This window comes from Lissotriton vulgaris, chromosome 11, assembly GCF_964263255.1.
Source record: "Lissotriton vulgaris chromosome 11, aLisVul1.2, whole genome shotgun sequence".
Lineage (NCBI taxonomy): Eukaryota > Metazoa > Chordata > Amphibia > Caudata > Salamandridae > Lissotriton > Lissotriton vulgaris.
The window spans coordinates 63,860,444-63,878,438 of NC_141699.1; positions in this window are offsets into that span (position 1 = coordinate 63,860,444).

The window sequence follows — 17,995 nt, forward strand, 5'->3', positions numbered from 1 at the left end:
ATAATGGGATTGTGGTATTATTTCTTGAGGTGGGAGATCGCCCATCCCAAATAATAAACCACTTTCTTATATCAGGAAATAGCACAGTATAAGACCCTCAAAAAATGGTGTCTTGGACATCCCTTATTTTATACTCAGCTAGGATAATACCGTCCATGCTCCACACTTCTCTCACACTGGATAGAACCCCCACGCCACATTCTTTGAAATCCTGCAACCTGTTGCCCTGTTTCCTATAGTTCTGTCCACAATGGTGTTTTCCCAATTATTCTCCCTTTCCATTCAATATCATTCTTTTGCATACTCACTCTTAAGAGACGGGTGATCCTGACCCCTGGAGATCCATTCATTTTTTACCATTAAATGAAGATAATAATTATGTATCAAACTATATAATGAATCTAGCTTCCAGACCAATACATTAGGAGATTTAATTATTTAATTATGGAACATCCTGTCTAGCTCTTCTGTTAGCAATTTATGTATAGTAGTATGAAATAAAAAACAGAGAACTCTGATGTCTTTCAAAGTAGTCCACAAATGGTGGCCATTATGAATACTAAGAGACCGTGGGCCACATGTACGAAGCATTTTTGTGGTTTACGAAGAGGTCGATCGTGCCATTTCCAACCGCAAAATTGCTTTTACATATGTACAAAATACAAATTGCAATTCTGTAACAAGTTAACAAATTGCACTGTGTGTTTGCGATTCGATATTTGGAAGGGACGGTACTTGGAAGGGTCGATGTCAGATCCTTCTAACTCCTCCGATAATGAGAGTATTGGAGGAGACTGGGCAGATGATAGAAGTGAGGCCAGCTCTGCCTTGCAGGATGATGATGAAAGGAGTTTGGATGTCTCTGTTGTTAAAGGAACTGTGCGGAAAGCAAGGGATCTCTCCAATTTAGCTTCTAAGGAAATATCTACTAAGACTGGGCCATTAGTGTGCTACTATTCATTTTCACCACAGTTTGGGGAGATTAATGTTGGTTTGGGCAGTAGCACTGGTGCAACAGGAGAAATTAATAGTACTGGTCTTTTGACAGAAAGTGAGATTACTCCGAGTACTATTTACCAAGCCAAGGGCGTCCCATCTGAATGATATGTACAAATGTTTAGTGACTGAAATGTGGTCGCAAAGCATTCACACTTTTCCACCAACTTAAAGTTGGTGTTAACCCATTCGCAAATGGAAAGGGGTCCCCAAGGGACCCCGTTCTCTTTGAGAATGGTTAAAAAAATATTTTTCACGAGCAGGCAGTGGTCCCGGTACTGGTGGGCAAGAGGTACTGGTGGACAAGATGTCGGTCACGTCCACGATCATGTGAGCAGGCTGTGGACACTCCTCGGCGTTGGCCCACCCTGTCTAACCTCCTGATGACAAATGCAGTGAGAAACGGTTGAAGAACTTCTGGGCATGCTGTGGCTGTGGCGCTACCTGTATTTTGAAAGGTGTCCGCGGTCTTCGTGGTCTCTGTGGGCTGTCCATCACAAGCACAGGGGATCGCTCGGACATCGGTGGAGCTCTGGAGCGCTCTGTTTTAGGCGGCAACGCATGGCTCTGGCTCAGGCAGAGGGTTTGCTGGAAACCCAGGACCGGAGCACACGGAGAGTGATTTGCACCCAAGAACGCCATTAATGGTCCCAAGACTGGGGCGGCAGCGTCAACGATTTTGACCACCCCTGCACATGTCTCCGTTTCTGTGGGCAACGGACTAGGCGGTTCTGCTGGCGCATGGCAGATAAAAGTTAACTCTCCTCTTGGGTCCTTACGGAATGGAGACAGCGCACCCGGAAAATTATTAAAAATTCCTGGAATATTTAAAAAAGCACAAGGGAAAGGTAAGAGCCCAAATACTGTTTCACCAGGGGCCTCCGTCTGGCAACATAGTTGCAACATCATTAGTGCCAACAAATGCTACATGTTAGCTGAGAACGAAGCAAAAGTTTCTGATGTCTCCAATGCAGCAAGGGGCACTGGTGTTGACAGCGAATGGGGAGACTATATGTTTACCAGATTTAGGATGCAGCAATACAGGTGCTGGATCGGATATATCCCAGATTGAAGTACCCCCCAGTGGGGATAATATTATTAATGCGAATTTGGAGAAGGAATCAGGGGATATCTTAGAGGCACCAGAAACATTGGCTCTTCCTCAGCATATATCAGGGGTAGTAGTATTCTCTGTTAATCCTCAGGAGGCTGTTCCATCCCCATCTTCATCTTCGGCTTATGAGAACTCTCAAGAGGTACTACAAGATATTTGTCGCAGCATGGGGAATGTGGATAAAGATCTGATAAAAGATTTGGATTCCAGGGAATTGGGTGGAAAGTTTTACTCGATGTCAGATCCTTCTAACTCCTCCGATAATGAGAGTATTGGAGGAGACTGGGCAGATGATAGAAGTGAGGCCAGCTCTGCCTTGCAGGATGATGATGAAAGGAGTTTGGATGTCTCTGTTGTTAAAGGAACTGTGCGGAAAGCAAGGGATCTCTCCAATTTAGCTTCTAAGGAAATATCTACTAAGACTGGGCCATTAGTGTGCTACTATTCATTTTCACCACAGCTTGGGGAGATTAATGTTGGTTTGGGCAGTAGCACTGGTGCAACAGGAGAAATTAATAGTACTGGTCTTTTGACAGAAAGTGAGATTACTCTGAGTACTATTTACCAAGCCAAAATGACACATCGGGAGGAGACTAAAGCAGGGGGACTATGCACACAGGGTGCGGTCCGCAAACTTCAAAATACAGTGCGCCGTGTTATAAAGACATGCACAGAGATGTCTACAAGGATTGGGGAAGCAGAGGCAAGAATATCCATAATTGAGGATGAGATAGTGCAGCAGAAAACAAATCTAACTTCTTTACTGTCTGTGAGAGACAATATCAACTGGAAACTCATTGATTTAGAGAATCGCTCAAGAAGGAACAATTAAAGCATACTAGGTGTTCCAGGAGGAAAGGAAGGCAAAGATATACGACAATTTGTTATTGACCTATTTACAGAGGCTTTCCCTGATCTGAGTCAATGGAAGTGGGAAGTAGAACTTCATAGAGCTCATGGATTTCCTTTTCATTTGCGGGAAGGTACAGGGGGGCCTGATGCGAAGCCCAGGGCTATTTTGATCTGCCTACATAATTTTCTGCTCAGAGAGTCTTTGTATGATTTAGCAAGGCCAGATCGGAAGAGAGGTCGGAAGGGTTGCACATTTTTTGTTCGTCCTGATTTTTGCCAGGCCACAGTCCAGCAGAGATGGCATTTGCGCCAGGTGATCCCACTATTCCAAGCTAAAGGTGCACAGGCCTTCCTCCTCAACCCGTCTAAACTCTAAACAATCTATAAAGACAAAATGCTTTTTGTTGTTTCCGAGATTGCTGCAAAGGAATTTTTAAGTACTATATAGTAAGAATGTTGCTCAGAGGTCAGTCTTCTGTTCTTTTTTTTTTCTCTGTTTTTTTCACGTCGGGGGCGAGGGTGTCAGAGGAGTGTACACAATCCTCTCTCACCATCACTAAAAGGACTATTCAGTCCTTATGCCTCTTTTGGGTGGAGGGCCGGGAGAGGGGAGGGTGTTCCTGGGGCGGTAGGGGAGGTTGGGGTGGAGGGGTACGGGATAGTGTAGTACGGGTAGGGTATGTGTTTGGCATCAAGGTTATGGTGAATAAATCTTTTGAAATCATGTTTTTTCTATTGTTGAAATACAGCTTAGGCTGTGGGTAGAACAAGCAAGGAAAGTGTAACTCAGTCTTTTATAACGATGGGTACATTTTCTGTGTGCTCATGGAATATCTGTGGCCTGAATGAAAAAAAGAAAAGGGGGATTATGGCCCAAATTCTAACCGCAATGCAGGTAGATTTGCTCTGAATACAGAGACCCACATTGCATGGAACAACCGGAAGTGGTTGAACGACCTGGGTATGGAATTACTCGGCTGAACTCGGCAGAGCTCGACCACTAGAGGGGTAGCGATTTTGAAAAAATTTGGTTTGGGGATCTGTAACGTGTTAAAGAAGACGTTTGGGGACGGTGGGTTATTATTGAATTATGGATCGAGGGTGCCCCAATGATGATATGCTCAATATATGGTCCTAATCTGGATGATCCGGATATGTTGCACTTTTTGAGTATTGAGTTAGCCGCATGGCCATCCCTGCTAATTATTTGTGGGGTTTTTAACCTTCATTTGGAGGGTAGTTTTGATATAACAAGTGATTGTTTATATGATGGGAAGAAAACTAAAGTTTTCAAAGCTACCAGAGGGTTAGTCAAAGAATTCGGGTTGGTGGTTGCATGGTGTGATAATGGTAAGGGAGCTTTGGGGGAAAACTTTTATTCTTCACCTCATAGAAAACATCTGCGCTTAGACTATTTCTGTTTAACATCGGCAAAAGCAAGAAACCCTAGGTTTGATAATAAACCTAAAATCATATCGGACCACAATCCTATTGTGTTAGTATTGGATTTTAGTAGCAGATGCTCACCAAGAGCTTGGACTTTTGAACGGAAACTTTTGCTGTATTCTGTATATTGTGAATAAATGTGTAAATGGATTATTGAATTCTTTAAAAAAAATCGGGGCTCTGCCTCATTTTCTATTGTCTGGGATGCATTCAAGGCAATGGTCCGAGGAGAAAGGCTAAGTTATTCCATCGATAAACAGCTGAAGGTTCGTGATGAAATTTAGGTGGGGATGAATAAATTATGGCTATTAGAAATAGACCTTATGGGGGTGGTAATTAGGGGTCAAAATACGGAACAAATCTTAAGTGATTTTGCCATCCAAAAGATGAAGATTTATCAAAATTTTGCTGAGAAATTAGCCACCAGGTCTGAATTGTACGAAGTTGGTGAGAAATCTGGTCGGATTCTAGTGAAAAGACTACATCAGAAAGAGATAGCCAATAGGATTAATAAGATTCAGGATCATCTTGGGCAGGTACAGGATCCTTCAGTGGAAGTGCTTAATGTGTTCAGTAAATTTTATCATAAGTAGTATCCAGCGGATTTAATTATCGGAGTAGAAGAGAAATTGAAGGAGTTTTGTTCGGATATGGAAATCCAAAAATTGACACATGACCAAATGGAAGGATTAGACGCAGATTTCACGTGGGAGGAAGTGTAAGCGGCAATAACATCACTGGCAGTAGGCAAGGCTGTGGGTCCTAATGGTATCCCCCTTGAATTTTATAGGACCTTTCGCAAAGTTTTAAAATCAGAACTTCTGACCTTATTCTCGGCTGCGCAAAGAGGAATTGCGCCAGAGTCCTGGCGCAAAACTACTATTATTGTCTTTCTGAAAAAGGATAAGCCTGATTTACCGCTCACGTCATACAGACCAATTTCACTAATCAATTCTGACAGTAAAGTTTATTCTAAGATCATTGCCCTGCGCTTAGCTGGAGTAATCTCTGTATTGGTCTCCAACTTCCAACACAAGTGTATCCCTGGCAGAGATACTGCGGACCACGTGAGGCGTGTGATTTCTTTTCTGGATTGGGCACAAGCAACCGAGACCACTTTGGGGGTAATCTTGTTGGATGCCTAGAAGGCATTCGCAGGGTTACCTGGCAATATATGTGGGAGGTTTAAGACTGAAGGGATTTGGCCATAGTTCAAGTTCAAGTTCAGTAATTTGTATAGCGCACTACTCACCCAGAGGGTCTCAAGACGCTTGAGTGAGGGTGGGTGTATTATTTATCGAATAGCCATGTTTTTAGTTGCTTTCTGAAGGAGAGGTGGTTCTGTGTGAGGCGGAGGTGAGTGGGGAGAGAATTCCAGGTCCTGGCCGCCAAGTAGGAGAAAGATCTTCCTCCCATGGTGGATCTATTGATGCGCGGGATTGTGGCGAGGGCTTGATTGGATGAACGTAGTTGGCGGGTGGGTGTGTAGAAGGATAGACGTTTGTTGAGGCATTCGGGTCCAAGGTTGTAGAGGGCCTCGTGTGCGTGGGTGAGGAGACGGAACGTTATTCTCTTGTTGACGGGAAGCCAGTGGAGATCTTTCAGATAACCGGAAATGTGAGCTTGGCGGGGAGTGTCCAATATGAGTCTGGCTGAGGCGTTTTGGATGCGTTGGAGTTTTTTCTGTAGTTTGGCTGTGGTTCCGGCGTAGAGGGTGTTTCCATAATCCAGTCGGCTAGTAACTAGTGCGTGGGTGACTGTCTTTCTTGTTTTGGTGGGGATCCAGCGGTAGATTTTTTTGAGCATGCGTAGGATGTTGAAGCATCATGATGAGACGGCGTTGACTTGTTTGGTCATCGATAGGGAGGAGTCTAGGATGAAGCCCAGGTTACGTGCATGATCTGTAGGTATGGGTGCTGTGCCCAGAGCCGGTGGCCACCATGAGTCGTCCCAAGCCAAGGGGGATGATCCTAAGATGAGGACTTCCATTTTGTCCGAGTTTAGTTTTAAACGGCTGTTCTTCATCCATTCGGCTACTTCTTTCATTCCTTCGTGTAGGTTGGTTTTAGCGGTGTTAGGATCTTTGGTGAGGGAGAGGATCAGCTGGGTGTTGTCAGCGTAGGAGATGATGTTGAGGTTGTGTTGTCGCGCAATGGATGCGAGGGGACTCATGTACACGTTAAAGAGGGTGGGACTGAGTGATGACCCTTGTGGTATGCCGCAGATGACTTCGGTTGCCTCTGATTTGAATGGGGGGAGGCGGACTCTCTGGGTTCTTCCGGCGAGGAACAAGATGATCCAGTCCAACGCTTTTCCTTGTATTCCGATGTTGCTGAGGCGTTGTATGAGGCTGTTATGACAGACTGTGTCGAAGGCGGCGGAGAGGTCAAGTAGGACGAGGGCAACGTTTTCTCTGTTGTCCAGTAGCTTTCGGATGTCGTCTGTAGCAGCGATGAGGGCGGTTTTGGTGCTGTGTTTGGCTCGGAAGCCGGACTGTGAGGGGTCAAGTGAGTTGTTGGATTCAAGGAAGGCGGCGAGCTGACTATTGACGGCTTTCTCAATGACTTTGGCCGGGAAGGGGAGGAGTGAGATGGGGCGGTAGTTCTTAAGTTCAGAGGGGTCCGCTGTGGGTTTCTTCAGAAGGGCGCTGAGTTTGGCATGTTTCCAGCTTTCTGGGAAGGTGGCGGAGTTGAAGGAGCAGTTGAGGACATCGCGGAGACGGTGTGCGATGATGGAGTCTGCTTTGTTGAAAATGTGGTGGGGGCATGGGTCGGTTGGCGATCCTGGCGGATGGTGTCTTCAGTCGTGATTGGGTTCCAGGCGCAAAGGTTGTGAGAGTGCTGTTTTGGTTCGGAGGTGGGTGGAGTGGGTTGTTCTTCGGACAGGTTTCCAAAGCTGTTATGAATGTCGGCGATTTTGTTGTGGAAGAAAGAGGATAAGGAGACGCAGAGGTCTTGGGAGGGAGTGATGTTGTTGGAGCCGGCGGTGGGGTTGGTAAATTCTCTGACGATGTTGAATAATTCTTTGCTGTTGTGGGTGTTGCTTTCGAGTCGATCCTTGAATGCTGATTTCTTGGTGGATCGGATCAGTTGGTGGTGTTTGCGGGTGGCGTCCTTGAAGGTGGTCAGGTTGTCAGAGGTTGGGTTTTTTCTCCAGGTTTTTTCGAGGGTACGACATAACTTCTTGGATTTCTTAAGGTCATCGTTGAACCAAGGGGCCTTTTTGCTACCTTGTTTGATCTGGTGGTTTTTCAAGGGTGCTAATTTGTTAGCGCTGTGGGTGATCCATTGTGTGAGTTTGATGGCAGCTTGGTTTGGGTCCGATGATATGGCGGGGGGGTTTTGGTTAAGCGATGTGAGGAGTTGGTCGGTGGTGATTTTGTTCCAGTTTCTTCGAGGAATAGGTTGTGGTGGGATGTGGGTCGTGGTCTTTTTGTAGCTGAAGTGAACGCAGCTGTGGTCCGTCCAATGGAGAGCCGTGGTGTGGTCGAAGGAGATGTGTTTGCTGGAGGTGAAGATAGGGTCAAGCGTGTGTCCGGCAAGGTGGGTGGGGGTGTCAACAAGTTGTTTGAGTCCGAGATTGGCCTGGTTGTCCAGAAGGGTGGTGGTGTTGTTGTCGTTATTCTTTTCCAGGTGGAAGTTGAGGTCTCCCAGTAAAATGTAGTTCTCGGAGGTGAGGGCATGTGGGCTGATGAAGTCAGTGATGTCTTCGTTGAATTGTGTGCGGGTTCCTGGTGGTCTGTAGATGAGGGTGCCTCTAAGTGTAGTCCTGGGGTCGGTGTGGATCTGAAAGTGAAGGTGTTCGGCGGTCGCGAGGTTATCGTCGGAACTGGTTGTGATTCGGATGGTGTTCTTATGGGCGATGGCGATGCCTCCTCCTGTTTGGATGGTGCGGTCTTTTCGGATGATCTTGTAAGGGTCCGGGATGGCTATGGCGATGTCGAGCGCTGATGATGCGTTCATCCAGGTTTCTGTAAGGAAGGCGATGTCTGGTGATGTGGTGTCGAGTAGGTCCCAGAGTTCAGTGGCGTGTTTGTGGACCGAGCGGGTGTTCAGCAGGATGCACTTCAGGTGGTTAGAGTTGGAGCTGTGTTTGGAGGAGGACGATTTGGTGTGGGTCCTGATGCAGGCGAATTTGCATGAGTGACATGCGAATGGTCCGTGGGTGTGTCCTGGGGTAGCTATGCAGCATTGTGGGGTGCGTCCGGGGTTAAGGGTGAGGAGAGTGGCGGCGTCATATGTTATGCGAGTGGGGTGGGTATTGCGAGGACCAGGTGGTCTGGCGCTGGGCGCGGTCCAGGCGCGGACGGGCGTAGACGGGCTTACCTTTGGCGCACCTTCGGCGCGCATGGGGCGCGACCGCTGCGCATAAACGCTGCGCGTAACACCATCTGTCATAAGTGGATAGTGGAGGGGGCGGGGGCGAGGGAGGAGCAGCTGGGAGGCGGGTGCGTGCTGGGGAGCCTCGCTACGAGGCACAACAAACAAAATGGCAGCGGTAAACAAACAGGCAAGCAGTCAGAGCTACTATGCAATCAGGCAGTAATATATGTAATTTGCAATCCAGCAATGCGAGCGCAAAATAATTAATCTGCACAATTAATATTGCCAAGCAGTCACACTACGATACCCAGGCAGCAATCTGATTTGCTCAAGCAGTCAGAGCAAGCGCTACGATGTCCGGCCAGGGAGCGTGGGGGAGCGACCTCTTCTCACGAAGATAGAGAGGCCCTAAGATTCGGCAAGCAATTAGGGCACTGTATATGTGTCCGGAAGCGAGTATATGAATTTCCGGTCAAGAGTCAGGTTCATTTAAGATAGGTAGAGGTACGCTGCAAGGGTGCCCTTGTTCTCCTCTTTTATTTGCTTTATATATTGTTTTTTTTTAAATAAATTGAACCAGCATATAGACATAAAACTAGTTAAATTGCGGTATATTGAGTATAGAGCATTAGCATATGCTGATGATATCGTTGTTGTTACAAGAGATATTGTTTCCGCACTTCCTGCGATCAATACATTGGCAAGTCAAATTGGGAGCTTTTCAGGCTATAAACGAAATATATCCAAAACCCAAGGCCTTTATGTGGGCGGTGATCCTCCTTCTAATGTGGCTATTGTCCCAGAAGTTACATATCTGGGAATTAAAATTTCAATGCCGGTCGAATTGAACATGAATCCAGTGTTGACAAAGGTGAATTTGACTTTGGAGTGGCTGGATCATCTGCACCTATCCCTCAATGGGAGATCTAATGTACTAAAAATGCTGGTATTGCCAAAGTTTTTATATATGTTCAGAATAATTCCCCTAGAATTCCCCGTATCATGTTTTAAGAGATTAGAGAGGATTTGCTCTGGATTCCTATGGGGGTATAGTCAACAGAGAAGGGCTTATAAGAAAATGGTGGTACCAAAAGACCGTGGCAGTGGGGTATTCCACATTTTATGCTGTACTACTGGCCGGCGATGATGCAATTATTAGTCCCTTAGTAGTGGGTGATCGTGCTGAAATTTTGCCATGTCTTAGACAATCAATATATGAAATAGGTTTGGGGAACGAGACTAATGAATGTCTAGTCAAAATCATAGAACCAAGCTATTTTAAGAAAACTACATTCAAAATTCTTAAGGCAGCTTATTCCGTTTGGAAGCAAGTTAAGCACAAGCTATGTGTCTCTAAGCTGAATGCTTATACCCCATTTCGCTTCTCCCATTAATTTTTCGCAATCAAGTGGCATATAGAAAGGGATCAAATGGAATTCACTGCCTAAGGGATTTATGTGATGATGGCCAACTGGTATCGTTTGTTGATCTGCAATCGAAATATGGTTTAGCCAAACAACAGTTCTTTAAATATCTCCAAATTCGTAGTTTCTTAACCAAGCAATGGCCCGGAAATGAACAACAGTTTGTTAAGATCCCGCTTATTGAAAAAATGAAGGAAAAAACACCTATTTGTCAATACTATGCACATTTAGTAGAGACATGTCCTGATGATTTAGATATCTGTCAGGGAAAATAGGGAAGAACATTGGGGGTCAAGGATGTTAACATTAAGGATTCCTTAGGGCTTGCTAATCAAGTTCTTATGGCGGGGAAGATGCACATTCAACATTATATGGCCCTCTATGATTTGTACTATACCCCAAGCAAGATTTCTTTTTGCAGCAGATTAAATTCATATTTTTTTTATGTCCAAAGGGGAATTCTTTAGGGAAATTGAGCAGTTTCTAGGTATAATAATGGGATCCTCTTTGTGTATAACTGGGGAATTGGTTTTGATAGGGGTGGGGTCGGACATTTTAGCAAAGACAAGATCAAAAGCCAACATATCTTTCTTGTTTATTTGTATGGCGGTGGTACGGGCTTGTATAACTAAGGATTGGATTAGTCCTGATCCTCCGCCGTTTTCGAGCTGGCGTTCAAGGCTACTAGCCATGTATAATTTAGAATCATCAATATATAAAACCAAAGGGATAAGGAAGAGAGCAATGGGAGTCAAGATCTGGTCTCCCATAATTGAATGGATCTAGGTGCAATTTGGTCTAGCACTGCTCTGGACAAGTCATGAATTGAAAGCGGACAATATTTCTGTTTTGTATGTTCCCTTATACTGGTTTTTGTTTTATTGTTTACATATGAGTTGTGTTACAAGTGCGTATTTTATGTATTTCTGCTGTATTTTGTTATTGTTTTTTCCTTATAGTTCTGTATCATAACCTTGCTGCCCTATGTATGTGTTTATCCTTGCATAAAAAAGGGGCAAAATCAATAAAAAATAAATTTAAAAAAGCAGGCAGTGATCCCAAGTGCCACTGCCTACAGTTAAAAAAATCAAAAGAAACTTTTTTTTAAAAAACACATTCTATTTTCCTGTAAGGCATTTAGAAAAAAAGATTGCTTTATTTACATGCAATGACAGACATGGTGGTCTGCTGACCCCAGCAGGCCACCATCCCTGTGAATTTTGAGATTCACAATGGGTGGCAAACTGAGACCTGCCTCATTATTATTCATGAGGCAGGTCTATTTGTGACACACTGGAAATCACAAAAAGTGTAGAACACACTTTAGTACATTAGAGTTTGCACTTGCCAAATAGCACTTCGCAAATATTTGATATTTTGTCACCGCAAACACTAATGTTAGTACATCTGGCCCTTTATGAGTAAAATTGCATTTTTGTTGTTTAATTTGTATTCCTATGTTCTTTGCTTTCTCTCTTTGACGCACGTCTTATAGCCTTGAAAAAAGTAGTTCAATTAAATTACTAGAAGTACTTTCTTTCCACAAGAAGCTGCACTTAATTCAATCAGCAGATTTGAAAAATCTAGCAGTGACCCAGACTGTTGCATTTTGTATCATATAAAGAACATGATTTTTTAAATCATTTTGAAGTATTCAGCTTTTACCATAAGGGACTATGTGAGTGGCTCTACCCAGCTCTTTATTCCAGAAGCGTTCAACTAACATTTTTAGATTGTGTTACAAAAATATTCTTTCATCTCTTACAATGTACACTGTTAAATACATGCATCCCTCCCTCCATCTTTATCAGAAAAGGGAATGTCAAATCTGGAAACAATTGCCAGTCAGGCACTTGGAACAATATAGATTTTTCCCAAGTAGTGCTCAAACCAGAAAATGACTAGAATGTAGCAAAAGCCTCCAACAACCTTCAGGTATTATTATCTGGACTTGGTATGCTTAGTAGAATTTCATCAGCATATAATGAGATTCTGTCATCCATACTGGATACCAAAGGACTCCTCAATGAATCTCTGCAAATCCAGCATACGAAGGATTCAAGAACCAGGGCAAATACAATCAAAGACCAGAGGCATCCCTGTCGGGTGTCTATCCTCAGGGAGAGAGGTTGTAACAACACCCCCTTTAGCCTACATCTAGCCAGCACGGAGAGGAAATACTGCAACAACTTGATCAACTCTATCAACTTAGGGCTCAAACTTTCTGTAAACATATAAGACCATTCAGCAGAGCCAAACACGTGTTCAGCATCGAATAACATTATTGACATTGGCATAGTTACTCACCTTGCCAGGATAAGATAATTATAAAAGTCAGATTTGTGTTTACCTGTGTCCTTATCACCACCAGAAAGCCAAACCTTTAGCAGGAAACTTAGTTTCAATATTGATTAATGAAATCTGTCTGTAGGATTCACTTCAATTACCTAGTTTCCCTCTCTCATGAATAAGAGTGATAATGGAAATCCCAAGATCCTCCAGTATTGTCGCTACTCCAATAGTTCTGCAACTGTCCAACATTCAGCAAATCATAGGTCTCAGCATTCTTGAATGTTGGGGAACCAGGGATACTAAAGGTCAAGTGGGGGGTTGTGTCCAAGATTTTATGAAGATGTGGGAGATAATTTGGAATTCATTGCATCTAACATTATTCGACATGGCCACAATGGAGACTTCTCATCAACTGGTATTCTTCCATATGCTAAGACCAAGGAACATTATAAAAGCAAAAGCCTTATGGGAAGGAATAAAAGATTAACAAAAAGGCTGTTCTTTTAGTACCAAAGAAGTAACAATGCCAAGGTGGTTACTATATTCTTTTTCTGGTGAAGAAAGGAGCATGTGCATTTCAGTAAGTACTGGGTCTAAATTTGGTGGAAAAATGGGTATCAACAATTAAATTCAAGATGGACTCCTGCAATAGATTACACCACTGGTTCAACCATAAATTTTCTTGGGGAAAATAGACCTGGAAAATGCACGCCTGCATATCCAGATTTTCAAAAATCACCAGAAGTTCCTTTGGTTTGCAATTTAGAATTACTACATCCACTTTTGTATCCTCCCTTTCAAGTTGATATCAGCACCAATGGTTTTAATGAATGTCCTAGCTCCTCCATCCAGATTGAGATGACTGGATGATTGATTCTCCATCAGAACCAAATTCATCTGAAGATGTTAATCTCCAGAAACATGCTTTTTGGATAAATTAGAATAAATCCAGTCTGCCTCCAGCACTATATCTGGGGACAAGATATCTGGCAGACAACGGTAATGAATCAATTAATTGATGAATCAATGAATCAATGTTGGGACTTATAAAGTGCTTCGGCTGCTCCAGAAGGAGTGTCCTGGCACTACCAAAAGAAGTGTAGAAGACCGAAGACATCCAACATTGATCACAGACTAACCCATACCCTAATATTTGAAGAGCAAATCATTGCAGGTGCACCAAATGCTCAGAGGAAGAAGATTCCAGGCTTTTGTGGCAAGCACGGAAAAGGAAAAGTCTGCCTTCGTAGAGCATCTAAATCTGTAATTTTCCACCAACATAAAATCGGATTATCGCAAAGTTCTAGCTGAAATATAAGGAAGGAAACAATCCAATAGAAAATCAGGCCAAGAGTGGTAGAACACTTGATAAGCCAACAAAAGAGCTTTAAACAAAGTTTGTTTTTGCTGGATGCCAGTGTCCAGATTTCAGGTGGTGCGAGACAGATGCACCTCTGGGAATCTTTAAGATAAATGAAGCCTTTGCTCGGGCATTTTGCACGTAATTTGGTCATATTTGTGCTGTCTGCAAATAAGTAGCGTCACCATTTTACACTGTCTGCAGGAGGTTGATCAGGTTATTGGGTATGTTCAGGTAGGAGAATATTGGCATAGTCCAGCCTTGCCGTCATCAAGAAGTAAACCAGTTTACGCCACCCGAAGAAATTGAAATGTTATGATGGGCTGGAACAACACAAATCATATCTCAATCCCCGAAAGGATTTTAGGACAAAAGGACAGGCTGTTGGTAAATGTTATCCTCAGATTCCTCACCACCATAGCAGGCCGTAGTGGAGGTGAAAGGTCTTCCGGCAAACAATTGTCAAACCGGTTAACAGACTTCAAGCGCTGCTCTGCACCTTTCCTCGTTTTCCTCTGATTCGAAGGTGTTGATAACAATCATGATGGAGAAGACACAGTTGATAATGGTTGTTCCTTTTGGTCCCATTCCTCTTGATTTCCTCCTCTGTGTCAGATGGGGAGGCATCAGGGGTGGGTTCTTCCTTTCAGTGCTCTTCCTCTGTTGGACTCTACTCTCAGTCTAATTGTCCTGAGCAGGCTATTCTTTAATAGCCTGGAAGTTCAGAGGGTAGAACTTCAGTGGAAAGGTCTATCTAGAAGTTTAGCAGTGGCAGTTCAGATTTCTAGAAGAGGTTCTTCACTTTGATTGAATACCTAAAGTAGAAGTTTTTTCATAAATGGTGCTTCTTGAGGAATTTGGATCCTGTTTCATGTGAAGTATAAATGTTTTTCTTTCCTTCGTGGGGGTGGGGGGTTTGCTCAAGATCTGGCAGCTGCTACATTGGGCAAGGCTACATTCCTACAGTGGGCAGCGATTAAGGCTTTCTAGGGATGCCTGGGTGGGTTACAGAGTTACAGATGCAACACAAACAGATGGACAGAATGTTGAACATTGTCAAAATTCACCTCCCCCCACCCCCAACGCACAGTTGTGAGTTTAATCCAGCATTATTTTGCTCACCATGCCATTCCAGTGTGGACCCAGCCATATGCAAATCAGTCTGGGAACAGTCCAGTCCGAACTGCCAGGCCAGGTCCTCCTGGACTAGAGAACAAGCATCCTGGGACCGGTTTCGGGGCATCACACCCCATCAGTCAGGCTAGCTTGAAACCGATGGCATAATGAGCACAGGACACAGATCATCTGTGATTGGGGATGAGTGTCTGAAAAGTTTCAGCACCATAATCTACTTGCATATGCATTACAGCACAGGTACTCATAGTACAGCCAGCGGCCCAGGAGGCATTCCTTGGCGGCCCGCGGACCTTGCAGACATCCTACCTGCGTTTATTTGAACAAAAATTAAATAGTGTTAACAAACACTGCGCGTTGCAGCAGCCCGTCTCTGGGAGACTCTGCTCTGTGGGGGCCGGGGGATTCCAGTGATTGTCAGCGTGGAGATGCAGGGGCGCTAAGAGGTGAAATACAAGCAACAAGGTTTTATTAACATGTAAATGGACTTTTAAAGACCTGTGAAGTACTGGGTGCGGCTGTGTGTGCGCGCTGGGAAGCTGTCTCAGCCCGGGCTGAGGACTGACACACACACGGGTGAGATGACAGAGGGAGGGAGAGGGAGACAGAGGGGAGGGAAGGAGAGGGAGGGAGGGAGACAGAGGTTGAGGGAGGGAGGAAGACAGAGAGAGGCAATCAGGGGGACAGAGAGAGGGAGACAGAGAGAGGCAATCAGGGGGGGACAGAGAGAGGGAGACAGAGGGAGGGAGAGGGAGGGAGACGGAGGGTGATAGTGGGAAGGAGAGAGACAGAGGGTGACAGAGGGAGGGAGGGAGACAGACAGAGGGCAACAGAGGGAGGGAGGGAGACAGAGTGTGACAGAGGGATGGAGACAGAGAGAGGGATACAGAGAGGGAGACAGAGAGAGGCAGTCAGGGGGAGACAGAGGGTGGGAGACAGAGGGTGACAGAGGGAGGGAGACAGAGTGACAGAGGGAGACAGAGGGTGACAGAGGAAGGGAGAGGAAGGGTTTCAGAGAGAGACAGAGAGGGAGGCAGAGAGGGAAGGGGAGGGAGGGAGAGGGAGACAGGGAGGGAGGGAGAGTGAGACAGGGAGGGAGATTGAGGGAGGGAGACAGAGGGAGAGAGAGGGAGGGAGACAGGGAGGGAGACAGAGGGAGAGAGACAGAGGGAGAGAGACGGAGGAAGAGGGAGGGAGACTGAGGGAGAGAGAGAGACAGGGAGGGAGAAAGTGAGGGAGACAGAGGGAGGGAGACAGAGGGAGACAGAGGGAGAGCGAGGGAGGGAGACAGAGGTTGGGAGACGGAGGGAGGGAGACAGAGGGAGGAGACAGGGAGGGTGGGAGACAGAGAGGGTGGGAGACAGAGAGGGAGGGAGACAGAGAGGGAGGGAGAGAGAGGAAGCGAGAGAGAGGAAGGGAGAGAGAGGGAGGGAGAGAGAGAGAGAGAGAGAGGGAGAAAGACAGAGGGAGGGAGACTGAGGGAGGGAGCGAGAGGGAGGGAGACAGAGGGAGAGAGAGGGAGGGAGGCAGAGGGAGGGAGACAGGGGTACCTGTGTTCAACCTCGTGGTCATATTTTTTTTGCTTTAGCCCCGCCTCCCTCCCCCTCTGACCCTGCCCCCACCGGTGCGGCCCTCGGCCACAAACCACACTGTAAATTTGGCCCCTGAGACAAAGTTTGTGAGTACCCATGCTTTACAGGGTTACAGAAATATCCTTTCGAACCGTTGGAGTCTATACCTTTGCTACTCATAACATGAAAGACCATTTTTTTTTCAGATGGCTGTTACCTCTGCTAGAAGGGGAGTTGGGTTTGCTCTCCTACAGGTCTCCATACATAAGTATTTTTGCAGACTGGTAGTCAGACTAAGCCCTTTCTTTAGTCCTAAAGTTCAGTCTCAGTTTCATTTGGAACAGAAATGATTTTGCAGTTGTTTATTTCCTGGTCCCTCTACTTCAGAGAAGAAATCCTCTCATTTCTTAGAAGCTGGGAGGCTATACTAATTTATCTTAATCAAGTAGCCCCTTTCAGAAGAGTTTGTTTGTTGTGTGTTAAATTTGCTTCTAGCAGAGAGGATGTTAAACCTTTAATTCAGTCATTAGGAAGATAGACCCTATCTTCTATTGCAATAACCTACAAAGCGAAGGGTTTATCCTATCACAGAAGGGTGCAGAATTGATCATGTGGGCCTCTTGGGCAGAGGCCCAAAAATTTTCCACTGTGTAGTTTTACGAGGAGGCCACATGAACCAATCCTTCAATATTTCTGAGATACTACTGAATCCAGTGTTGTGACATGGTTTATGGGAATTTTGGGACAAAACTGCGTCTCTGCTGCTGGATAATGGGTTTAAGTCGTTCACTTGATTAAAAAACAAAACACATTTTGAGCATCATCTAAGTATCTCTTTTTTTATTGATTAGGGTGACCCGAATAACATTTATCTTTGATATTCCTCACATAGTAATGACTCAAGTGAGGAAGAAAAGGAAGTAAAGTTTCAGTTACTTGCCAGTAATATCTATTATATCAGATCTCCCCCTCATTTAAGCCATTAGGGAACATATGTATCAAACAATTTTGTAGTCGGAAACGCTGCGATTCGCAAAAAACAGCATTTGCAAATACAAAATCGCTAAACGCGATGTATGAGACATTTTCGCATCGCATTATTAAGTAAACGCTAATTTTGCAATTCTCAATTTTGCGTAAGCATTTAAGGAATCGCAAATTGCAATTCCTTAAATGCGCTGTAACAAGCACCTAAGTTGTGCGATTTCTCCTTAAGAAATCGCAAATTACCACTAACTTCAAGTTAGTGGTAATTTGCGACTTCTTTGAAAAATGCACTTTTTGGCATTTTTCAAAGTGCCGTGTGGCGCGCATACATGCCCTTAGGGCAAGTATGAGCTCCATATGCGCACACATGCTCATTTCAGGGGTGCATCAGGGTGTCCTTATGACACCTTTGCACCCTTGAAATTATTCTCAATTTGCGATTCTCTAATTGCGAATCGCAAATTGAGAATGACTTCCCATTCAGGAGGCCCATAGGA